Source organism: Dermacentor albipictus, chromosome 3 (assembly GCF_038994185.2).
Source record: "Dermacentor albipictus isolate Rhodes 1998 colony chromosome 3, USDA_Dalb.pri_finalv2, whole genome shotgun sequence".
Lineage (NCBI taxonomy): Eukaryota > Metazoa > Arthropoda > Arachnida > Ixodida > Ixodidae > Dermacentor > Dermacentor albipictus.
The window spans coordinates 183,756,600-183,782,956 of record NC_091823.1 but is presented as its reverse complement, the minus strand read 5'-3'; the positions used below and the strand labels follow the sequence as shown (position 1 = coordinate 183,782,956).

Genomic DNA, 26,357 nt, shown 5'->3' with positions numbered 1-26,357 from the left:
GTGATATTTGCCAACCTCCAATTATTTGCATTGAAGTAGTGAAGAGCTTGACGGCAGCCTGTCTGGTTTGGTCAAAAGAGGCACGGTAAGTAGTTTAAAATTAGATACCAACCATAAAAATGAAAAATAAAAGCTGGTTCAACTGGAGTTTTGTTCACAATCATTGTGAAAAAGGCTTTCATGTGGGAGCCGAAACATCTCATTTTCTTGTCCAATCTTCATTTGCTTATTATTATTATTTGAATTCATCTAGCCCTAAAGAAGAGGCAATATATTTGGAGTACTACGCTTTGCATTTTGTCTCCATTGCCGAGTTTTTTTTTAAGTAACTTCATGCACCACGCAAGTACAACTCAAACATTTTCATTATTTCAAGGACCTCACAAATACTGGAAGTATTCTGCGCTAACATAATTATTTTGAGATTTCCAGTAAATATGCAGTCTTCATAAAAAGTATCTAAATAATTTTGGCCTAAGCGGTTATATATTAACCATGTAGGCTTCATCAACTCCTGACATCACTTGGTTTTGGCAAACTTGTGAGCTGAGAAGCTTGAGCATGCAGCCACTTCCCTCCATATTTGTTTCGATGAAGGCTTGCACTTTGGTGCTTCTCTAGATCCAACCCCGTTTCCTGTGATTACCACTACGGGTTCAAGGCAGGAAACCCTCAGGAAATATTATCGTGCACAAACCTGGTTCTTTCACACATTTACTAAAACAGACATAGAAAGCAAGGATGGCATAGCAGGCACGTTGGTTACAGAAGTACTCTATAAAATATCTCTGTAAGTCTTCACCTAGTGGACATGTCCATATCCTCGTCTGCTGAAGTGCAAATCAGCGGGGGGGGGGGGGGGGGGGAAGCGGGGAGCTTGTCTCCTTCTCATGCATACCGCAGCCCAGCCAATCAGAAGTTCAGCAGCAGATGAAATGGAAATTTCCGCTAGGTGGACACGGAATACACCTCATGTGCTCTGTCCTAACTTTCCACCCTTCCCCTTGTATTTTACTCAGTAAACTACTGGGCCGGTATTTTGTAGCGATGCCTTTTCGAATTCTATGCTTTTTCAAGGTTTTCGCGCTTGGCCAGTGGCCAGAGCGACGGTCTGCCCACATTATCAACGGCATCGGGCGGCCGTGTGTGGTGGATGATAAGAATAGCATAGAATAAGGCATAAGGCATCGCTACAATATAGCGGCCCTGGTTCAGCATGTTGATCACCTTAATAAGTTTTCCAATAGCTGAGCACTTAAAAGGTATACAATACAAATAAGGCACTGTAAATCCAAGGAGTTAGGCTGGCGATTGCTGCTATTGTGTACTATACAGGCTCAAGCACTGCCTCCACCATAGCTTTCTAAGTTAACATTACAGAACTTTGAACGTAGAGAAGGCAGAATATAAAAACAGACTAGCATTTTTCTAATGTGCTTCACCCGCTCTGCGTTTTTGTGTTACTACAGTCAGTATATTCAACCTAAATGAAGTAAAAAGAAAAGGAAATTGGGACACTAATTTCATTTCACTGTCTTTTTAAAGGTGTAGCAAGATTTTTTAATTGCATTACGAGTTGTTACTTATGTTTGGATCTTAATGGTTCATTTCTCATGCTCCAAATAGGGCTACCACTGTTCCCTCATCCACAGCTATCAAGACCTTATGGCAACTTTGGAAGCTCTCTGAACTGAGTAAATAATATGCACTGCATGATTTTCAGGGCTACCTTTAACGTCTATAGTTTCTCATTAAAGCCAGAATCTCTCTTGGGACCACCTTTAAAGAGCTTGTGGTAATGTATACCTAACAAGAAAGATGGGTGCTTTGTAGTGCTAGTATGCTCTAAGTATATTGCTTCATGCAAAAATTGCTGACATGCATGTCTGACAAATACCACGTCAAGCATTGGTGTTTGCTATTTTGCCTTCTGTTTCAATTTCACTGCATCTATACATTTTACCAGTACACCAGTAGGGTTCAAGGCTGTTCTTTAAAATGCTCAAGAGAACTTATCATGATCAGTTCCCCATATAAGTGATTTTGCCGAAGAGAATACAGGAATACAAGCATAATTAGACAACGAGGAATGTGGGTAGGAACACTTTATTTTCAGCACACGTTTTTTTTAATGAACTGCTGTTATACTCCTAAAATCTGTGCATTTAATAAGAGTACACCACTCTGCTTCATCACTCCATGCTAACTGCAAGTATCCTGTACCAGGAAGTCAAACCAAGATGTGGGATGTTCAGTCTGTGAAAATAAAAATGAGTTTGAAACATTAACGTGCAAAAACTAAAGCACACTCAAGAAAATAAACACAGCACAGGAACAAATCCAATGAATTAAAATTACCTTTGAGAGCTAACATATAGTTTCTATGGCACAGTGAAGAAACCTTATTCCTCCAGCTTTTTTGGTGCGCGAGAAAATATGAAAGTGCATGTGTTCTCCCCATTTTGTGTATCTGCCACCTTTTCACACAAAACAAAGATGTCTCGATGCGCCCAACTGTCTTTGCATATCCATTATTCTGCTTTCATACCATGATACCTACAGTTAGAGGCTGTAGTAATGCTTAGCCTAAATGAACCTACACCTGCTACATGCACTGGGCTGTTGAACATGGCATTGTAAGTAACTTGCCAAGGTTGAGTAAGTAAGATGCATGCACAGCGCGTTCATGTGCTATAAACATTTGATCGTGATTTTAGGCGAGATAAATAAAAATAAGGTATGTAAATAAGAACGTTCTCTAATAAGCTATGCAGAAGCGCTCTTCCATTTGGACAGAAGCCGAGCGCAACTGCAGCGAACAAGAAGACAACTTATACAGCATTTAAAATCTAGGTTCTAAATGTGCTACAGATTTTTCTGAATTCGTGGTAGAAAATCTAGGTGTTAAAGGTGACACACATTTAAACAGGTCTCTGTTTGGACTGGTAATGCTATGTGTCGCCTAGTTTGATAAAATATGCCATACCACTCGCCTCCCAAGCTAAGGCTGCTGTTCAGTTGCAAGTGCAAATCACTCAATTATGTCTAGGGCACGCTTGAGCAAAAGGCAGCCAAGATCACTGTGCCACTGAGGTCCATTTCCCGACATCCGATTTCTTCTCAGAAAGCTACCTCTCTAAAAAAACCTTCACAACAAAATAACCCAAGCCTTTCTTGAGAAAAGCCAACACACAGGTCCTTGAACACTAATTATGCAGTGGCTCCTTGCGATGTAATGTAATGTACGTCAGCACCTTACAAAGTACAGAAAAATTTAATAATGGCAGCATGACAGGTATGAAAAAGTAAAGGGATAAACATCACACAGGCTGCCATCAGCGTTCATGTCTCCATTTTTTGTGGATGTTTTACCAGTGAATATATGCTCTAATTAAACTGAGTGTCATAATATTGTCACGATAGGAAAAGCCAGTCAGTCAGTTCTAAGCGAGCGGCCGTTGACAGTTCGTTTTTGCAGCAGCTGCCACGCTCACTTCTTCCTCGACTTCTAGCGTAACTAGTGCGTGCCATTACCCCTCCCTCCAAAAAAAATATAATGTTGGGGAGATGTTAAATGCCACAAGGAAAAAAATAAAACAAATGAGGAAGACATCGGACGTGACGACAGGGGCCGCATCACAAAGTTTGTGGATGAGAGTCAGCGCGAATGGTAGGGCTTCATCCTGGTAATGTGAACAATGTCAGAGGAACGTGGTCTATGGGAGTGGTGCGAAGTGTCGGCTGGAATAACTTCGTAGTTGACAGGACTTAGACGACGCAAAACTATGTAGGGTCCAAACTATCGGCGCAATAATTTTTCTCGTTGACGAGAAACCGGCCTCGTTGACGTATAGGGGTGCAAACCCATACAAGATCTCCCGGGTTGTTTCGATGGCATATGGCATATGCCATATGCCATCGACGTCTCCATGGCATATGTTGTATCGACGAGCATCTTGACTTTGTCGGGACAGAATTCGTTGCCGCGCAAGGTGCCGCGCTGCTTCGGCACGCTGAACAAAGGCGTCTGTATCTGGTGCTGTACGTTGAGACGAAGTTGGTAGGAGCATCACGTCGAGCATAGTGGTGACGTCGCGTCCGTAGACCAGACGAAAAGGAGAAAACCCGGTGGTTTCTTGTAGGGCAGTGTTGTACACGAATGTCACAAACGTTTGTGCCACTAAACCCAAACTAACTAACTAACGAATGTCACAAACGGGAGCAGTTCGTCCCAATTTTTATGATCCGTGGCAACATACATGGAAAGCATATCCGCAATCGTTTTGTTGAGACGCGCAGTTAAACCGTTAGTCTGCAGGTGATACGCAGTTGCCGTACGGTGCGTTGTTCCGCTCAGCTGCAGAATGTGTCAGACCAACTGGGCAGTGAAGGCCATACCACGGTCTGCGAGGACGACAGCGGGAGCACCATGTCGAAGGACGATATTTTTCATAAAAAAGTTAGCAACATCTGAAGCAGTAGCTCGCTAAACGGCTTGTGTTTCGCAGCATCGAGTGAAGTAATCGGTGGAGACAACGATCCAGCGGGTATAAGCCGAAGACTTGGGAAAAGGGCCGAGTAAATTCATCCCGACTTGTTCAAAAGGTGAACAAGGAGGTCGGACAGGCTGAAGCAGACCGGCTGGTTTCAGTGGTGGAACTTTGCGACGCTGGAAATCTCGACAGCTTCTGACGTACTGCTTCGCGGTTTTTGTGAGTTTTCGTCAAAAGTACTTCTGCTTGATCCTCGCGAGAGTACGCGTGAAACCAAGATGCCCGGACGTTGGTTCGTCGTGGCATGCACGTAGAACGTCGTCGCGGAGAGTAGCGGGAACAACGAGCAGGAAAACGTTTGCCGTAGGGTGATAGTTCCGCTTATATAAGATGTCGCCACGTAAGCAGAAAGAGGACAAGTGACGCGCGAACTGTCGTGGGGGTGTGGACGGCTTCCTTCAAGGTATTCAATCAAGGACTGGAGTTCGGAATCTTGGCGTTGCTGTTGAGCAAGGTTTAAAGAAGGAAGAGTACAAATAAAACCAGAATCGTCGTCAGTATCTAGTGGTGCGGGTTTGACGGGGGCGCGGGAGAGACAATCGGCGTCAGCGGTACGTCGCGAGGGGATGGCGTCGGCGGAGAATATTTGACGGTTCGCATGACAGCGGCCTCACCCCCGGAGGTCGCCGTTTTCAGTTTCCCCGGCGTGGGCTTCCACCGTTGACTCCAGCGGAATCAAAGGCGGGTCAAGCACGGTTTGGTGACGCGTACCGACGAGGTGAAGGCGACCGTGACTGTCTTCGCTGTGGGGCAGGAGGAAGCCGGTTACCTTCTAAGTATTGCTCGATTTCGTGCGGGTGTTCGCCATAGCGCGGGCAACGGGCGTCCGGATGGTATCCCCGCAGACCAATGCGTCAGTAGTGGCAGTCGCGATACATGTGACCAGCCTCCCCGCAGTGATAGCACAACGAACTGTTGTCGGGGCCGCGCCATACTGTAGATTTGCGCGGATCGGGATGAAAGGGTGCTTGCGCATTGGTGCGGTGGATCGGACTTGGGGAGCGTCGAGAAATCCCAGCAGGCGGCTGCGAAAAACGGCCCGTCGACGGCGCGCAAGCACGAAGAGCATCCGCGTATGAGAACGTGGGAGGTTCGGGTCGTGTAGGTGGCGAGGGATGAACCACTTTGCCGATTTCTTCCCGAATGACATCCGTAAGAATCGCGGCACTGGGAGGTGCCGGAGCCGATGCATAGGACATCTGCAGTTCTTCTCGAACAATTTGTCGTATTAGCTCGGCAAGGGACTCCCTGTCATCATTTACAGATACGAGAGAGCATGCAGCAGTCATGGTGGTCTGGCGTTCATACTGCGAGAGCCACTGCCGAAGCATACGTTTCATGACTGTTGCCTCACGAACGAACTGAGAGACTGTTGTAGGAGGATTGCGCACGAGGCTCGCGAAAAGCTGTTCCTTTACGCCTCGCATTAACAGACGCACCTTCTTGTCTTCTGGCATTAGTGAATCGGCCCGACGGAACAATCGCGTCATGCTTTCGACGTACATGGCGACGGTTTCGTTTGGCATTTGGAACCTCGAAGACAGTGCCTGTTCGGCTCTTTCTTTCCTTTCGGAAGTGCTGAAGGCTTCGCGAAGCAGTCGGTAAAACTGCAGCTGGTAAACGAGGCTTCGTGGTCCTCGTACCATACTCTCGCCGCGTCTAAAAGGGAAAAGTAGACGTTCTTCAACTTACGGCGATCGTCCCAGTCGTTAAAGGCGGCGACCCGGTCCAAATGGTCCAACCAGCCTTCAACGTCCTCAAAGACGTCGCCATGGAACGGGTTAGGGCGTGCGAGGCGCGTTGAGCATGCATGGTACGGCAGCATTTGGGATCCCCTCTGTTTGGTTTGTGGTAGTTGTTGACATCTTCCTCACGGAGCTTGCGAGGGGACTGTATTGCGGTGGAAGACCTTGGAGGCGACGGCTGCTTCGATAGATTTCAGATGTCCCCGAGGTACTGGCATCGGTAGCTATTGGTTCAGGACCTGTAGGCATACGATGGGTGCGTACCCAGCACTTCCACCAGTTTGTCGCGAAAGGAAAAGCCAGTCAGTCAGTTCTAAGCGAACGACCGTCTGCAGTTCGTTTTTCCAGCAGCTACCACGCACACTTCTTCTTCCTCGACTTCTAGCGTAACTAGTGCGTGCCAATATCACAAAAGCGCAGTGCAAGGGTCTTTACATTCTAAACAGACAAATGTGCTTTATTACGATTCACCGCTATACACCTTGTGTTCTGCAGTGAACGGTCACGTAAGGTTTTGGCTAACTACAGCGGGCGTGTCCTGCAGTGAGGCCTCTTCTGTATTGCAGTAAACGTATTGCGCCAAGAGCTAACCTGGCATGTATGGCTTTAGCCAACGAAAGTTCTCAAGACATCATGCATCCTGCCGCGAAAATCTGCTTTGTTGAGAGTAGAACATTAGGTTGTCGCTGACTGAAACCATACATTACAGATCCGCGAAAATCCTTCCCAATATCGGCATGCTTCACCGCAACACACAAATATGTTGCGGTGATAACGGTGGTCGAACAGGCTGGTGCAAAAGTTTCGACAGGGAAGCTTGCCTTCATCAGGGCAACTACTTTCCTTTGCAGTTTTAATATACGTTAGTCTCCTCCACTCCAAACAGGGGAGATTTAGCTGGACCTTTTCCAAGTGACGTATCGACAAGTGTTTGGTAGTGGCTGGTAGAGATGCAGGAGTCCAAAAAGCGTTGCGAAATTCGGTTCCGTAAGGTTAGCTTCACCGCAGTACAAATATGTTAAGCGGTTAGACATACAAAATGTTTTGCGGTGAAGCATAGCAAGGGTACCTGGCCTTTGATTCAAAGCAGCTTCCGAAGAGGCACGCTGATCTCATGGCTAGTTATGTAGTTCCTCGCATTCAGTGGTTTCCCAGTGACATACAAAATGACATTGATTGACTGTGTTGTAAATGGGCGACGGCACTATATGCTGGTGAAAAAGCGTCATTTCGCTTTCGAAAACTGCGCTCGGCTAGAGAACACCTTGACTCGCATATGACCAAAGCATTTGGACAGAAAACTACGAAATTACGTAGCTATTATGTAAGAAATCAACAGTTCACAAATAAGATGGCTGTGTAAACATTAAATTGCTTGCGAGGTCGACAAACCAACGGTTCAAAGCATCACAGCTACGTCCAAAAAAGCTCTGAAGGCCAGCCAGTACCCTTACTAGGTGCCTCGGCGCGCGTAATGTGTCAGGAGACGGCGGATGCACACGTACATTATTAAGAAACGCATATTGTATTTGTCGCGTGAAAGCGGTCACTCTTCACTTCTGACATGCTTCACTGCAATACTGTTGGGTGCGCTTCACCGCGTAACTCCAGTCTACTGGGGCGAAGCTGACTTCAGGACGCCAATTCAACTTATCTAGCGAGGCAGGTCCGTTTATCACGCTTGGCAACGTTTGACCACATTTCCTGCATTAATTTCGTTTGTTCTTAATTTTCTTATCATAGTGACCCTGTATCACGCAATAGCAGAGCTGGTGCGGCGTCTTAACTGCGTTAGAAAAAGGAAGCATGTATACAGCAGACACGGCGGCATTGGCCAACACCACCTGGATTTTGCAAGGCCTCCGCATCACCTCCTCGCCCAGCACCTACGTCACTGCAAAGAGATGGCCGAGCTACGGCGACGGCTAACTCTGCAGCGTATTGACATGGCGCCACCTAGGAGCAGGTTGACTAACCAGCAGAACGTAGTAGCAGTTCCCGTACAAAGATGTTATTGCCGGCTACTGCGGCATCCTTGACTTGGATCTTACATGGCTATTCTCTCGCGGCTTCGGCTAGTAGGCATCAAAGCCATTTTTCTTTATTTTCGCCACGTTTATATTACCTATGTTATACTTTTCAAAATATTACCAAGGAAACTGTGCACTATGTCTTGCATATTTGCTGCGAATTCTTGCTGCAACAATGTTTTATGTTGAAATTTATTTGCGCTTCAATGCTCACGTTGGGCTATATCCTGCGTTTGTTGGGAACATTGAGACAAGCAGTAAGCACATGGTACGCACATTGCTGACGCAGCTGACGTGACTGTGGACACATTTTCGTGGATGAGCCGGAGACCTGAGCAAGCTGTTTCATCTGCGAAGGCTTCATTTACATGACGGAACTTGTGTACCCTCAGTTCGGAAATGCCTGGCAGTTGCTGCGCCCCAAACTGCAGGTCGAACTATGGCGGTGGTCCGAACAGTGCGAGTGTCCGCGTCTATAATGTTGAATTCCAATGGCACATCCAGATCGTTTTCCTGCTCTGTATGGAGCAATCCTATTCCAATGGTAGATTGGGACGAGCCGCTGATCCCGGATTGCTCCGTGGAGCAAAAATATTTGCCCCGCCGAAATCGGCAGATTTGACCGGAAGTCCTCGTGACGTATTTCCTTCACCCGCCTCTGCTTCCTGTCACAGTCGCCTGTTTCCGGTCGCGGGCAGCTATGGACGGCATGGGAAACGTGGACGCCGCTTCGCGCCGTGCGATTTTGTTCGCGCTCCTAGACAGCTCCGACTCAGACAGTACAATCTCCAAGTCGAGTGATGATTCTTCTGACACGGACAGTGAAATGGGGTGGTGGTTCCAAGCGCTTGTTCCTCTCTCTATTCTAGCGCCCTCTCACTTGATTTTCCTGTACTAAGTGCCCCCGCGGGAGCGCACGCATTCCTTTCGCAGATATGGTGTGAGCAGATGAGAGCGATCTCAGTCGAAGCGACCCGCTCCGTTCGTGATCCGGCCGAGCGCTCGCGATCTACCATTGGAATTCAACATAAGTTTCCTGCGGACGAGACACAAAGGGCAGCGTGGACAAAAGCTATATCTCGTGAAAATTTCGTGCCGACGAAGCACACAGTGGTAAGCATCGCTTTCTTTTCTGCTTTTCAGAACGCTTGTGCTAAAGTTACGTGCTTCGTGCCGCATTTTTTCTGTAACTTACTTGGGAGAGCAGAACCTTTTTATTATTACGTTGCTTGCCGAGTTTGGTTCTCAGTTATTTAGCTTGCCGAATTGTGTGTGCCTGTTCCCTAGGCATAACTGACCCCCGTTTCACTCTGTTTTTAAGTGTGTGAAAAACACTTTGAGAAGAGTGACTTCGTCACGTTTGCATCGTACACAGACTTGAAGACTGGAAAAATTATTGAAGTGCCGCTGGAGCGTGCACGCTTCAAGCCAACTGCTGTGCCCAGTCTTTTTCCCGGCTGCCCGAAATATATGCCTCAACCAAAGCGAACGCGGGAAGCTCCTGCAGAAAAGAAAGCTTGACTCGAAGCAGCATCGGTAAGAAAAGCGATAGAGATTTCTGTTGCTGCGCAAGAAGAAGAAGATCGCAGGAACAAAATTTGCAGTTTTTACGAACTTTGTTGTACCCTTCCGACGCTAAAGACTTAAAACTTCTGGATTGTGATCACTAGACAGTCAAGGGTTTTGTTTCTTGACCTCTCCCTCGACGGTGCTCCCGCAATGCGCTCGTCACTGGGGGGGGGGGGGGGGGGGTGGCGGTGTTAGAGAATAATTCAGGTTGTTACGTTTCGCCTATGACGCGCGGTGTATCCGGCGCGGATTCAACGAACGCCGGGGCTTCGTTCAAAGCGGCGGACATTTTGGCCCGTTCGGAGCGGCCGCGACGCATCCCCGCCGAGCGCGTCCCGGCATGTTCAGTGCCACGTGTCTTTGTGTGTGCGTGTGTGTGTGTGTGCCCACGCTTGTCAAAGCGCGGCAGCCGGGGAGAGGAGCTTCCCCAGTGTGAAGCGAGGAGGTCTGACCGGCGCCGGCCCGGCTGATGCGTCACCTCCTTGTCTCTACATGTCTCTCAGTCCGTCCGTGCCTCGCTGTCACGTGGTGTCATCACGTGACCTTCCTTCTTGCCCGCGATGCCAAGAGTATAAAAGCAGCTGCTCCCGGACGCCAAGAGAGAGGCTCCGATTTCTTCTGTTGAGTAACGTGCTCTCCCGTCTCTCTACTTCGGTCGACCTGACCGCCCGCTCTTTGCGATGCTAGAATAAACAAGTTGTTCTGTTAGCAGTCGCCTCATGCTTTGCTGGGACCTTCGGATGCTTCCAGTGTGCCCCAGGCCGCCAGGCCAACGCTACCCTTGGGGCTTGCGACCCATTTGCAACAACGGGCGCCAACGGTCCGGTTGCAACAACGGGTGTCAGCACTGAGGTTCCAATAGCTGGTGGCAGCGGTGGGATCCTGTACCGGAAGTATGTAGACCGCAGGGGAGTGGAGTTCGATCAGCTGATCGTGCCTCAATGCTATCGTCAGGATCTGTTGCGCTTGTCGCATGGAGGTTCGTGGTCCGGACACCTAGGAGTTAAGAAAACTAAGGACCGTCTCTTGCAAGAGTACTATTGGCCAGGGTGTTTTCGGGACGCAGACCACTTTGTGAAGACATGCGACACCTGTCAGCGGGTGGGCAAACCAGGGGACAAATCGAGGGCGCCGTTGAAGTTGGTACCTATCATTACGGAGCCTTTTAGACGGCTCGTTATTGATACAGTGGGACCTCTGCCGGTAACAGCCACGGGGTACAGACACATTTTGACTGTGATCTGCCCAGCGACAAAGTTCCCTGAAGCAGTGCCGCTTAAAGAACTCAGCTCAGTTGAGATAGTCAATGCACTACTGTCCATATTTGCGCGAGTTGGTTTTCCTGCGGAAATCCAATCAGATCAGGGCACAGTGTTTACTAGCGCTTTGACGACAGCCTTTCTCGAAAGGTGCGGGGTAGGGCTGTTACACAGCTCAGTGCACCACCCCCAGTCGAATTCCGTTGAGAAGCTCCACTCCGTCATGAAGCGCGTGTTGAGAGCATTGTGTTTTGAACACCAAACTGACTGGGAGCTGTGTCTGCCTGGGGTGATGTTTGCATTACGGACCGCGCCGCATGCGGCTACGGGGTTTTCGCCGGCTGAGCTGGTGTACGGTCGCTCGCTGCGATCTCCGCTTCGCATGCTTCGAAACGGATCACTGCCCTCTCCAATGGCTGCAGAACATCTCTTCCACAAATGGCCGCCTCCTGCACTGGAGCCTCGCTTTGCAACAATATTCTTTTGAGGTGCGTTACAAAAAGGGGAGTCTTAACGGTAACGCCGATGGCTTAAGTCGAAGCCCCTAACGTAGGAATAAGACTCAAAATTGTTTGTTAGGAATGTTTTTCTTCCTGAGGCAGGATTTTTAACATATTGCTTTTGTGTAGTGTTTCAAAGTGATGATGTGCTTTGTAGTGCAATTTTCCGATTTGTGGACTCGTTCTGAGTGCTGCTAGACTACTGTAAGGAACTAGGCAGTAGTATAAAAGGGGAAAGAGCCTGGCATGGCTTAGTGAGGGTTGTGCCGTGCTTGCTGACTGAGCGGCTGAGTTTCGGCGTAGTTCTAACGCTTGCTGGGAACGAGAGAAAAATGAGAACTCTCCCGAAGTCACTTTGCAGTGTCCTGTGTGAACCTGAACGTGAGAACGAGGCCTTCTCGGTGCGCTGCGCTCAAGGCCGAGGGACGACCGAATTCGGTTATGAGCATCATCGAGCGACATCCCTCCGGACAGCGGATGCAGTCCCCTGACCATCGGGATCTCCTTCCCCCGGCGGGGCGGTCTGTTACGTTTCGCCTATGACGCGCGGTGTATCCGGCGCGGATTCAACGAACGCCGGGGCTTCGTTCAAAGCGGCGGACATTTTGGCCCGTTCGGAGCGGCCGCGACGCATCCCCGCCGAGCGCGTCCCGGCATGTTCAGTGCTACGTGTCTTTGTGTGTGCGTGTCTGTGTGTGTGCCCACGCTTGTCAAAGCGCGGCAGCCGGGGAGAGGAGCTTCCCCAGTGTGAAGCGAGGAGGTCTGACCGGCGCCGGCCCGGCTGATGCGTCACCTCCTTGTCTCTACATGTCTCTCAGTCCGTCCGTGCCTCGCTGTCACATGGTGTCATCACGTGACCTTCCTTCTTGCCCGCGACGCCAAGAGTATAAAAGCAGCTGCTCCCGGACGCCAAGAGAGAGGCTCCTATTTCTTCTGTTGAGTAACGTGCTCTCCCGTCTCTCTACTTCGGTCGACCTGACCGCCCGCTCTTTGCGATGCTAGAATAAACAAGTTATTCTGTTAGCAGTCGCCTCATGCTTTGCTGGGACCTTCGGATGCTTCCAGTGTGCCCCAGGCCGCCAGGCCAACGCTACCCTTGGGGCTTGCGACCCATTTGCAACAACGGGCGCCAACGGTCCGGTTGCAACAACGGGTGTCAGCACTGAGGTCCCAATAAGGAGTTCCTCGGAGGGTCCCGTCTTCACAAACTTGGAGATGTCTGCGTGCCATCAGAGTTAGAGGATTTAAGGGAGCTTGACCGAGTGCTGCAATCTGTGGAAAAGATGCAAAGTTGTTGTGCTGATAACAGTGAAAAAGAAAAGGAACACCAGCTACTTTCAACTGTGCTGACGCTCCTGGATGAAGTGAACAATGAATATGAGCTCCAAGAACGTCATGGATGGAACTTAGAGGTACTGAAATTTATAAGAAGCCAAGCCGAGCTTGGGTTGAGAAATACGCCACGATATCGACCAGATGTGCTTGTGTTTTCAGGTCTGCTGTATACCATTTCTTCACATGCGTACAAGTTCATCAGAAGTTCTCTTAAAGTTAAGCAGCCACACCCAGACACCATTCGACGATTATGTTCGTCATACCACTTGAATCCAGCTCTTCAGCAGCAAGGTTTTTGTTTTTTGAACTATGCTAAAACTGTCTTGCAAGCAATGGCCGAGCATGAGCGCACTGTAACAATAATGACGGATGAGATCCATCTTCAAACCTATTTTGAATACAAAGCAGGCTTCCTTACAGGTGCCACAGCCAATAGTTCCAATCCAACTAAAACAGCGTATGTGTTCATGTTGCAGAGCCTTTTGTCGAGCAACAACGATGCGGTTCACATTTTACCAGTCGCACAGATCGATGCAAAAGCATTGCATAAATTTTTGCTAAAGCTCATCATTGACCTTGAGTCACTTGGTTTCAAGGTACTAGCAGTTGTTTCAGACAACAATGCTATAAACCGAAAAGCCATGACATTTTTTGCTAGCCCCCCTAGAGCCAGTATTGTTTACCCACATCCAGCCGATTCCTCTCGTCCACTGTTCTTTATTTTGGACCCTGTACACCTTCTTAAGTCGATTGGCGGCAGCGGCAGCATCGAAGAAGCATCGACAAAGTAACAACCTGCCTTTTCGCAGATAACGCCAGCTGTCCTGTGACGTCGCTACCGTGCTTGCTTCAACCTTGGTGGGCGTAGCCCTGCAAGCGTCTTTGCTGCAAGCCCTCTTTGTCCGGATCACGCCGCAGTCTTCTTCAAGCGCCACCATCGACAGAGCAAGCTATAAAGTGGTGGAAATCGAGGCCTGCTTTCACATTGGCGGCAGCGGCAGCATCGAAGAAGCATCGTCAAAGTAACAACCTGCCTTTTCGCAGGTTAGTATTTCGATACTTAGTACTTTTTTTCCCTATTGCTGATGCTGCTGCTGCTGCCAAATTGTGCCAAACCATGTCCTGCAATATGATATGCGCCACTTGTGAGCTAACGCTTACTGTTTCAGACTCTATAATTGAATGTAGAGAGTGTACTTCTAAATTTCACACCGGGAAATGCTCGGGAATCTCGGACACGACAATTAGGTCGAAAGGAGATGCCTACCGCCTGGCTTGGCGCTGCACGTCCTGTAGACGGCAGAAATTGCGTGTGCAACCTAACAAATCTAGTGATGATTCTGACGCGCAAGACGTGCGGCAGTTGTTAATGTCCATTAACGGAAAGCTTGACCAGCTGTTGCCACTCCGAGAGGTAGTTGAAGGCATTGAAGACACTTTACAATTTCTGAGCGAACAGTACGATGAACTGCAACAACGAACGGAGCGAAATGAAAATGAGATCAAGGATCTAAAACGCAGAACCGATAGACTTGGGGGAAGCGAGAGCGATGTCAATCAGCTTCACGCTGAAATTGTCCAACTTGAATGGAGGAGCCGCCGCTTAAACCTGGAATTTCATGGTATTCAACACTCTGAAAAAGAAAACCTGCTCGAAAAGCTAACCGACGTAGCCGTGCAGCTCGAACTTCCACACCTCTCAGAAAATGACGTTGTTTCAGTTCACCGGCTGCCGTCAAAGAAAGAAAAGATACCGGGTATAATCTGTCGCTTCGCGAAACAAGCAGATAGGGACCGCTGGTGGAAAAGCAGACAGAAGTTGCGTAAATCGAAAGAGGATGTATTCCTGCTTGAAAATGTCACGAAAAGGGCCCGCGATTTACTCTTTCAGACAAAGATTGGGCGAAGCGAGCAAACTACAAATATGTGTGGCACAGCAACGGCGGCGTTCTTGTCCAAAAAACCGACGGTGAACGCGCAGTAGCTGTTTCTACCGGGAGGGATCTTGATAAACTCGCTTAAAAACAGTTCTTGATAACGATGGCTTGTGCAAGTGGGGAGACTTACATATTGCCACAAGTATTCAGTCAGCATTTAGGCAAGAAATTTCAGCAATCCTTTAAATGCTTTCATCTAAACATCCGCGCAGTTTCTAATAAGAAAAACGACCTCTCCTTGTTTTTTGAACAGCTAGGACAATCATTTGACACGATACTGTTAACAGAAACATGGTCAATGAACGATGCGGATATTTTCCGTATCTCAAATTATAGTACCTTCTACTTAAATCGGTCATACTCTCGCGGAGGCGCAGTTTGCATTCTGGTAAAGGAAGTATTCGAGTGTGACTTACTGCCCGAACTTTCCGCAACAACAACTGACTATGAAATTCTAGCAATAAGTATGCATAACACCGTTATAGTGTGTTATCGCGCTCCCAATGGCAGCGTTAGCAAGTTTTTTGATAAATTAGAAGAAATCTTTGAGTTTGTTAATAAACATCGGCTTGATTTAATTTTCGGCGGGGACATCAATATTAATATGATGAAAAACGATTCCCCAATTTTGCCATTAGATATTTTACTGAAGGTGAATGATTTAGTGAATGTAATAGACTTGCCCACTAGAGTTACCGAATATTCATCATCTTTAATTGATATTTTTTTTCACAAATATCATCCCTGAAAAAGTTAAGGCGTGTGTATTTGCTTATGACCTCAGTGACCACTTGCCTATATTTATTTGCGCCAAAGGGCACATTCGAGAGAAGCTAGCGCAGCCAATGCACCAGATGCAAAAAATAACCCCGCGCAATTTGTCTATATTTCGGGAACAAATGGAAAATGCCTGTTGGGATGATGTATATAGATCCAACGAAGCAAATGGGGCCTATGAAACATTTCTTCACATTGTCAAATCAATATATGAATCTAGCTTTCCCTCAGTGCGCGTTAAGCCAAGCGAAAAAATTCGGAAACCATGGATTCTCGGACGAATCGCGCATAAAAATGTTCTCTATGGCAAGTTTATTTCAACTAACGATATCGAATTATTCCGCCAATTTAAAGTGTGCCGTAATCGCCTCGATAAAGATATAAAAAAGGCTAGGCGAGAATATTTTGCAAATTTCTTTGCAGCAGCTGCTGGATGCTCTGAGATTAAGTGGAAAAGGCTCAGCTCTGTATTAAGGCATCATCCGCCTATCAGTAAACTTCTTAAATTAGATATTAATGTATAGAATTACCTGGGAAGCGGCTTGCAGATTCACTTAATACATGTTTCGCAAGTGCAGGTAATACGCCTATGCAACCAAATGATCTTAGTAATATTCCGGTTAATAGCAACACTATTTTTCTTAAACCTGTAGATGAAAACGAAGTAATCCACATAATTAAAAATCTAAACAGCAGCAGTGCGAAAGATATTGATGGGTTACAGATAAAACCTTTAAAATACGTTGTCGATATCCTGGTTCCATGCATTGCATATATTTTCAACCTTTGTCTCAGTCAAGCTATTTTTCCCAGTAAAATGCAAGAAGCACGCATTAGTATCCTATATAAAAAAGGCGACAAAAATGACATGAGCAACTATAGTCCAATATCAATTCTCCCTATGTTCTCGAAGGTACTTGAAAAAATAATTTTAAATCGGTTTATGGATTTTGAGCAAAAACATAAACTTCTAAATGAATGCCAATTTGGCTTTCGCAAAGGCCTCAGCACGGAGTGTGCCTTACTTGTTCAGAAAGAGTTAATTTCAAGGGCGATTGATGAGGGAAAACTGGTTCTGGGGTTGTTCGTAGATTTCACAAAAGCATTTGATTGTGTCAATCATTCACTTCTTATTAGGAAACTAATAATAAGTTACCGCGGGAAGGCTGCATCCCTCATCACATGTTATCTAGAACACCGCAAGCAAAGGGTCGGTATTAATGATGAACTCTCTAGTCCACTGCCCGTTTCTTCTGGCGTACCACAAGGCAGTATTTTGGGCCCTTTCCTCTTTAATTTATATATTAATGATATCATTAGTATCAGTATCAAGGCAAACTATATAATTTACGCCGATGATACTGGCATATTCCTGATAAGAAAGTCGGCGGATGAATTAGTTGAGGAAGCAAACTTAATTCTTCAAAAATTGCATGAATGGACACGTAAAAATTGTCTTAAAATAAACACAAACAAAACAAAAGGAATAATTTTTTGAAGCAAAAATAAAAGCGTAATAATTAATACGCCTATATTGCTAAAATCAACTCCTATCGATATAGTTCCGTACTTTAAAACTTTAGGTGTTATCTTTCAAGAAAACTTACCCTGGGATATGCACGTAAATTCCTTGGCGACAAAATTATCTCAAATAATCGGGCTTGTTTACCGTAACCGTCATACACTGCCAACAAAAATAATGATGCTGATTTTCAACACACTGTTTCTTTCTAGTCTAAACTACTGTCACTTAGTTTGGGCTACTACCACACAGGGAAATTTGGAAAAACTTGATGTACTTCAAAAAAAATTCCTACGAGTCGTAGAAAATGTTCCAAAATATGTTCATACACGTGAATTTTTTATAAAATAAAATGTAATGCCAATTACCAGTATGTACGATTATCGACTCTGTCGAGCGTACAAACAAGAAATAAAAAATGGAGCCAGCTTTCTAAGAACACTAGCCGATTTAAAAATCAACATTACAGCATATGCGACAAGGTCCAGAGAGTTTTGGAAAGTAGAAGCCGTCAGAACAACATACGGACAACAAACTATTCGTAACAACCTGCCAAGGTTACTGAATAAATTGCACAACGAAACCACTGGATTGAAAAATACCTCTCTTAAAGCTCTGTATAGTTATTTCTGCCTGCACTAGATTGCTTCCCCTGGCGTTCGCAAATTTTTCCTTATCGAAAACAACTAGTCCCATTGTATAGCTTATATCCTTGGTTTTTTCATTTGTTTAGTTCGTATGAGAAATGTTATTGTTACACCTTGTGTTACGATTATATCTTTCTCACCCTTGTGTTTCTCCTTTTGTTTTTGAAGAGTTGCGATACCGTTGTGCCTATCATTGTTTTTTGTCCTTATTGGTTAGAGATGATTTTTACTATGACCTGTTAGACCACATCTTTCTTTTTCTTCATTTCCTTCGCATGGTTCGCGATGCTCACTATTGTGTAAAGGACATATCTAAGCAATGATGTACTACCTTAGTGCTCGCTAATGCCGCGCAAACGCCAATGCGGGGGCCTGCGGCTTCGTCAAGCTGTCCATGTGGCAGCTTTTTCTGCATGCTCCTCGCGTCATGTACTGATGCAAATAAACATCATTGTCATTGTCATTGTCATCAGGAACAACTGGCTAAACCAGAGAAATAGTGGAAAGTGCATGTATTACCCTGATCCGAGTAGCAATGACCCAAAGCCACCTGTTCTTACTGCATCATTTAAATCTTTGTCTGATTTACATGACGCTGAGCAGAATAACCTTTTAAAGCTGGCACCAACGCTTTCACTAAAAGCACTGAAACCATCAACTATAGAGCGTCAGAACGTTAAGCTGGCTCTCAGAATATTTAACGAATCGACAGTTGCTGCATTGCAATGCTCCATGGTGCAACATGCCAAAGGAATGGCAGATTTCATTAACACCATTTTGACATGGTGGCGAATAGCAAATGTAAAGACACCGAGAAAGGGTCAACGCTTACGTGATGAAATGCAGTATCCGATTGTGTCAACAACATGTCCACAGCTGGAATTTTTGAGAAAAATAACAGAGTGGCTAGACTACTGGGCTAGCCTCAAGCACGATACCCGCCACCTTCCGAAAGAAACGCAGTTGGCTTTTGGCCACACGAGCCACGCTTTGCATAAGATCTCTCTATACTGCCTGGAAGAGCTAGGATGTCAGTGTGTGCTCCTCGGCAAATTTCAAGCAGATTGCCCTGAAGACAGGTTTGGGAAGTACCGCCAGCTGTCTGGTGCCCAATGCCACATCTCGATCAGGCAGATCTATGAGTCTGAGGACAAGCTTAGGCTTCAAAAAGTACTGGACTTGCCTGACCTGGACGTTATTGCACAGCCAGTCCCTACGAAGTTGATTCACTTTGTGGAGAGTTCACCATAGCAGTGACCGATGCTGATGTCGCTAAATATCGTCAGTGATTCCCGCTGTTACATATGTTGCTGGGGATTGTGCACATGTGACAATGAAAAAGCTCACGTGCTTGTCCTGCAAAGAAAACCTTATACTGGAGAACACCAGTTTGGAACTACGAAGACACACTGCTCATTGCAGGTATGACACGAGAAGGACTGAAGTTTCCGTGTGCTGTTGTAGTGAATGCTGTGCTTTGTACAGAAATAGTTCTGGATAAATTGAGGAGTGAGGAGTTGACGTCAAAATTTCTTGCTCTTCCAAATCAGAAAGAGGCCCTTGTAGCTCTTGTGTCAACCGTTCTGCGTGATTCTGGAAGCCTTGATGACCTTGGTGCCTGTAATTCTGGCCACTCGCCAGGAAACGTCATGCACCATATTTTGAGAGCAGCTGCCAACACACCGTTGAATAATTTGTGCAAAACCAAAAATGACAAAACTGTTTTGCAAACTTTAAAGAGCTGAAAATTGATGTCTGTTTGGTTTACTGGCAACTCTTTTTCAGTAGTGATAGATTCTTGCACATCTAGTTACATGGTTATGATAGCTCTGTATTAAGCCATTTTCTATTTTGTTCACGCTCTTTTTATACTAAGCCACTGCTGCATATAGCACTGTATTGGGTGAGAACTTGTGTTCCAAAATGTATCGCTTTTGTATGATGGACATGTATATGTAAATATCTATGCTTGTTGCTGTTTGACACACTGTGGTGGTCAACAAATTGTACATTTTTATTCTGTGCTTGAGGTATATATCTCACCATGTCACACAACTTGTTCACGGCTGCCTTGTGTGTATGTGTGAAGCGCTGAAATAAACTCTTCAGTCCCTGTATTCATTGCATATCTTTTTGAAGTCTTTCAGGTTTGTTTTGAGATATCTGTTCAGCATGAAGTACTTATAGATCAACACATGAGGGGAGCTAACAGTCACCACAGCCGAAGAAAGTGTAGGGGGTAAAGAAGTGGTGGTAAACAATAGGAAGTGAATATGTTAATCATTTTGTGGCTGCAAGGTAAATGACTAGTTATAATAAAAAAGAAACGACATTGTTAGATATGGCGCCGTTCCCTGCGGCTACTTCGAGTTACCCAAACCACTTCGAATCGCAGCACAGCTAATTGAGGAATGCAGAAGCAGGGGTGCCACATTCCTGAGGCAGGACACTTGCAAACAAGTTCATACGCCGCCGGGATTAGAAGGGGCCCTCGGACAATAGAGCCCAATCGTCACCCCTCTTCGCCTTTGAAGAAGGCATTTGCCACCACTGCGGAGCCGTACCACCGGGAGCAGGTGGGCCCTCGTACAATGGAGCATGAGCGCCCCCCCCCTTCTCCACCTTAGAAGAAGTGCATTGCAAGTCTGCGAGGCAAGACCGCAGAGAGCAGCCGGGTGTGACAACGCGATACGGGTGCCAACCATTGGCTGAAAATGGCGTCATCTGAGCGGACTCTCCCATTGGTCGAACATGAAGCGACTTCCAGTCCTCGAAGGGTTTATAAGAAGCATTCCAGAGAGACCAGAGCATTCCCCGATTCCCTGATTGACCTCTCTCAAACTTCTTGCCGCGGGCCGCAGCGTCCGAGTTGCTGCCGGCACGTAATGACTGCACGACTGTTACTCGACTCTCACCTCTCTGTATATAATGTAAAATAAATGCTCCCAAGTTCCTTTCCATCCCGAAGCCCGTCCTTCAACCCCTACATCTGGTGGCAGCGGTGGGATCGCCTCCGAATGCAACAGCTGGTGGCAGCGCTACGGATGAACCTTCGTCGAGAGAGATCCTAAGGAACCGGGAAGAGCGAAGAAGAGAAAGCCTTCGTCGAAAGAGGTCCGAAGAAACTGGGAGTAGCGAAGAATAGCGAGCCTTCGACCCAGGGAGTCCGGAGGAACCGGGAACAGCGGACAAATGAACCGGATGACAGGGTGCTGCAACCGTAAGTGAGCGCGTGGTTTTTTTCCTTTTGATTCGCCAGACTAAAATGTTGTGTGTTCATTTTGATAGTTCTGGGAATCGGGAGTTTGATGCATTGTGTGTTTGCACAAATTAAGGAAAACAGTTCTAACCACCTGTCGGGGCATCTGCCATGGATCTTAGAAGGTTGACGAGGTTAGACTTGTTGTTGGTGTGCGACGATTTGGGAGTTGAGGCGGACGAACGGATGAAAACGCCAGCTATCATAAAGGCGATTAACGATAGTGGCAATGATGACAAAAGCATTGAGCATGCTTGGGAGGTGATACAGGAGCCACGGGAGCGTGAGCGTCGTGAACGTTTGCGGGAGCGTCATGAACTTAGGAGTGAGCGTAAGCGTGAAGAACGCGAGAATGAACGGAAGCATGAGCTTCAAGAACTTACTCTTAGGTGTGAGCGTCACGAACGTGAGAATGAACGCGAACGTGAGTATCAGGAACGTAAGCCAGAGCGTGAGCAAAAGTATGAGAGAGAGAAGGCAGCACTGATCAAAGAGATACAGTATTGTGATCAGTTATTGGCACAGAGACAACGGCTGTCTGAGAATTCTGTAGGAAGTACAGAGCGAAAGAATGAGGAAGTGTCTAGCGGATTTTCGCCAAAAGCCGACGAGAAGAGTAGTGCCTGTGAGATTGGCTGCCGATTCATAAGTGAAGGGAAAAGGCTAGCTGCTAACGATGCCTTAGTGGCAACAGAGGCCGTTAAAGGCCGCAATGAGAGCGACGAGGTGCTGTGCCAACAGATGACTGTGGAGACAGCTAGGCTAGCTGCGAACAAATTGGCACAGTTACCGCGCGTGTGCGTCTCTGGTAATGTTAGCGAGGTTGCTAGCGAAGAAAAGGGTACTGCTGACCCGACAGATGCGAGCACCCATGTCAGGTCAGATCTGCGTGCAGAAGTGAGGTGCGAACTGGACGATGCAATTGAGAGTAGTTCTTGGGATGGCGAGCTCCGTAGTCCACGAGAGAACAACTGCATTGTTCAGGGATCGGTGCGGCCCTCCGCCAGTCTAGATGGCCTAGATAGGGATGATTCAGTTGTTAATCATTCGGACTGTGCGCGTGAGACAGCGATCGATACCGACGGTCTGTGTGCCGATACACAGCGTGACCTGGGCAATGTAGTAGAGGGCAGTTCGCAAGAGTGCGAGTTGTCTAACTCGAGCAAAGCCTGCTGCATTGTGCCAGAGTCGGTTGAGCTGTCCGCCAGTCGAGGCAGAGAGAATATTGATTTAAAGGAAAATCATACTGTGCGGGTAAGAGACCACTGCGGGCCGACGAAATGTGTACCGGCCAGCACGAGGCACGAGAAGGCGACATGAAAGCGAGTGCAAAGAGAAAGCGCCGTAAAAAGAAGCGCGGTAAAGACCGATAGTCGGTAACTAATGTAGCGCCGCCAAAGATGGCGAGAAACCCAAAAGGGCAGGGCGCGAGGAAGAAGGTGCGGTCATCACGGACGATGTTGACGCATCGAAAACGTTCGAGCCACCGGTCAAAGGGGGACCGCGAAGCATGTTCTGCACGGACGCGGACAAAGGGCACGAGGCAGTTAAACTCCTCGTCGTTCCGTAGTTCTTTTCACAGCTCAGCGTGCAGTTCGAAGAAACGCAAGGTGGCAGGACGAGACCAGGTGGGGAGTAGCGACGCGGTCAGTCAAGGTCATGTTGAAAGCGGGGCGCGGGGACGCAAATTGGCAGGAGACCGTAACGTCTTGGGGGAGCTGATAGTGAGTCAGCCCTTTTGTTGTTCCTCTGTAGCCAGAGTAGCTTGTAAACCGCGACCACCTCGGGTCCAGCTGAAAGTATGAGTCAGTCGTAAGCAATCGGGAACGGGAAGCCAAGAGAGCTTCCATGGAATGAAACGTGTTTTGTTTTATTTTTGAACATTTGCAAATTTTCGCGATTTGAGACTAGCATTTCTTTCAATATGTAAGGTATGAGCTCTGTTTATGATTTGTTTGAGAAGCTCGAGATTTGAAAGACGCGTTTAAAGTAAACCTGTAGTCTCGCGAGGTGTTCATTAATAATTATATAGGCTTTCTTTTTTTGTGTGTGTGTGAGTAACCTGAAGGTCAAGGTTATCGTCGAAAGGCCTATGGTAAAGCGCGTGTGTTATTTAACCTTGTTTCTTTTTAAGTGTTTTTGAATTTTCTAAGGTTAAGCGCGTAGATTTTCAGTAAGTGCGTGATTTGCACGGAGAAGCGTTTTTAGTTCCATTAGCACGTGTCCTGTGTGGACGGAAGGAAGCAGATTTATGACTGGGTTGCTCGTTTGTGTTGAGGGCAGCCGTATTCTGACTTCGCTGATAAGTATGCGTGGAACGAGTTATTAAAACACGCATTATTTTAAGGGTTCTGCGGAGTGTGTAAGTCCCGCAAGTTTAATTGTTCGTTTAAGTCACGTGTCCTGTAGGACTTTCAGGGAAGAAACGTGAGTAAGCGTAAATGAAAAGTTTGCCTACAACGCGTTTTGTTTAGTGACCACAATGCTAGTGCGCTTGTGATTACGTGCTTGTGAGGTTGACCAGATTGTTCAGTGGCACCATTACGTGCGATGAGTACGCCACTGCGATAGATTGAAAACATGCTGTTCGTGTAGTTAGGCCACTTAAGTTATGTTCGGCTGTTTTCATTTGTCGTTTGCATCGTCAACAACCCTTTTGTTTTGCAACAACAATAGTACTCTGGCCTTGTCGGCAATCGAGCAGAAATGGATAGCTGTTTGGAAGGGTGGTTGAAACTGTTTTGTCAAAATTGGGGAAATAAAAGATCAGGGTTCATTTTGACTCAGTAATAGCCTGGCGAGTCAGGGGTGAAGAGCCTGCGCTTACACGTGGGGCAGCGCTGTGTTGTTTTGTTTGTTTGACGTATGTTCTCCAAGGCCCAGGATCCCGAAGTTCGTCGAACGAGGCTCGACCCCAGTACCCTGCAGCTTCTATTAGCGTTCCTCATGGACAGCGAATTGAGTTCACCGGCCATTCAGAACAACCGGGGCGAGGACGATCTGTTAGATATGGCACCGTTTCCTGAGGCTACATCGAGTTCCCCAAACCACTTCGAATCGCAGCACAGCTAATTGAGGAATGCAGAAGCAGGGGTGCCACATTCCTGAGGCAGGACATTTGCAAACAAGTTCGTACGCCGCCGGTATTAGAAGGGGCCCTCAGACACTAGAGCCCAATCGTCACCCCTCTTCGCCTTTGAAGAAGGCATTTGCCACCACTGCGGAGCCGTACCACCGGGAGCAGGTGGGCCCTCGTACAATGGAGCATGAGCGCCCCCCCCCTTCTCCACTTTAGAAGAAGTGCATTGCAAGTCTGCGAGGCAAGACCGCAGAGAGCAGCCGGGTGTGACAACGCGATACGGGCGCCAACCATTGGCTGAAAATGGCGTCATCTGAGCGGACTCTCCCATTGGTCGAACATGACGCGACTTCCAGTCCTCGAAGGGTTTATAAGAAGCATTCCAGAGAGACCAGAGCATTCCCCGATTCCCTGATTGACCTCCCTCGAACTTCTTGCCGAGGGCCGCAGCGTCCGAGTTGATGCCGGCCCGTAATGACTGCACGACCGTTACTTGACTCTCACCTCTCTGTATATAATGTAAAATAAATACTCCCAAGTTTGTGTCCATCCCGAAGCCCGTCCTTCAACCCCTACAACATGCAGCTGGTTGGATCTGAGGCCACGACCTCTGAATGGATTTGTTATTAATTAGTTACTCTAAGGCTAACAAATGGGCTTTTTGCTTCCAAAGCTGAGTTAAAAAATAATTTCAGGGAGAAAAAGAACAAGCACGAAGGCTAAGTTCGCCGTGCAGTAAATGACAAAGGCCTGCGGCTTCTTATGCCTGAATTAGCCTAAAAACCATGTGACGTACTCTCGAGGGGTACATCTGTTAATAGCGACATATTAAATAACAGTAAGGCGGCACAAAACACGCGGTATCATTGAAAACAGGTCCTCTGATGGCAGGCGAGAAAAACCGTGTCGGGTGAAGCTGACTTGCAGGCCGATCCCCTGTGCGTGACGTCACGGACACGTGCGGAGGCATTGAGCTAATCTAGGTGGTGTTGCATTGGCGCTTGTTGTGGTGTTGCATTGGCTCTTGGTCCTGTCGTTTGTGTTCTTCTCCCTAAGTCCTGGTCTTTTGCGCCTTGCCTTTACTACTTCAAGCATGAACCAACTAGCCCAAGCAAGAGTTTTAAATGAGTAGTTCTATAGAAGATGACATGGCCCATTCCACATGCCGGCTGCAATTTGACGCGGCCAGGAGGCAAAATATGCGCACAAGGTACCTAACGGTAACGCATCAAACAGCTTACAGCCCCAAGCTTTTATTACACGCATATAGCGTGGAAAGATGAATTACTCACGTTGTAAGTGGGCACGGAATACGGACCACTTTGCAGCCCAACCCGTCCAGTAAGACAGACGCCATGGAAATGAACAGATGTGACATCATGGGTTATAGCGGACGTGGCGTCATAGGTGAACGTAGTCATTTTGGGCACCTTTCGTCTGCTGTGCCCCGGTCACACCAGTCACGGCCGGCACACATCTAGTGAAGCAAGGTTTGGGTACGGGCTAGTTGGTATTCCATGGTATCAATCGTCACTTACAGCGTATACATAGACGAGGGACAAAAAGGACGACGAAGACAAGCGCTCACTTCCAACTGATTTTTATTTTCAGAAACAAACGTATATATCCTGAGACTCTAAGACAAAAGCGCCCCCTACAGAGCGTCAACCCGACATGAGTATGCATTCAAAATTCATGACCTAAGATGAACGAGAGCGCATGGCCGACCTCAGAAAAACCAGTTCTATGTATGTTAATGCAATTGGTGGCTTACTGAGTCACCATCGGCAATCGCTGCTGCTTCAATGTTAAGTCTGGTACATTCATTAGAATGCCTAAAATAGTGGTTCCTTCGAAAATCGGGACGCAGCCGCATTGTGCGCAATGAACACCTAGAAAGCCTTCCCACCCTTTGCGCACTTTATTGATGTGTTTTTGTAAGCTAAGGTTAAGACATCTGCCTGTCTGTCCTATATAAGACCTACCGCATTTCAGAGATATCCTATACACAACACGTTTCGAACAAACTGTATACTTTTTTCTACGATTAATACTGCAAATAATACGTTTCTTTGCAGTAGGATTGTTTCTGACACAAAGCTGGGCAAGTTTGTTTTTTTTTTTTGAGCAGAGAAAGAACGTCGA

General features: G+C 47.0%; 2 pseudogenes; both read left to right on the top strand.

The window, feature by feature from the left end:
• The first annotated feature begins 12,939 nt into the window (after positions 1–12,939).
• Positions 12,940–19,619, top strand: LOC139057782 (uncharacterized; annotated as a pseudogene).
• Positions 13,807–15,013, top strand: LOC135918075 (uncharacterized; annotated as a pseudogene).
• Positions 19,620–26,357: the final 6,738 nt, after the last annotated feature.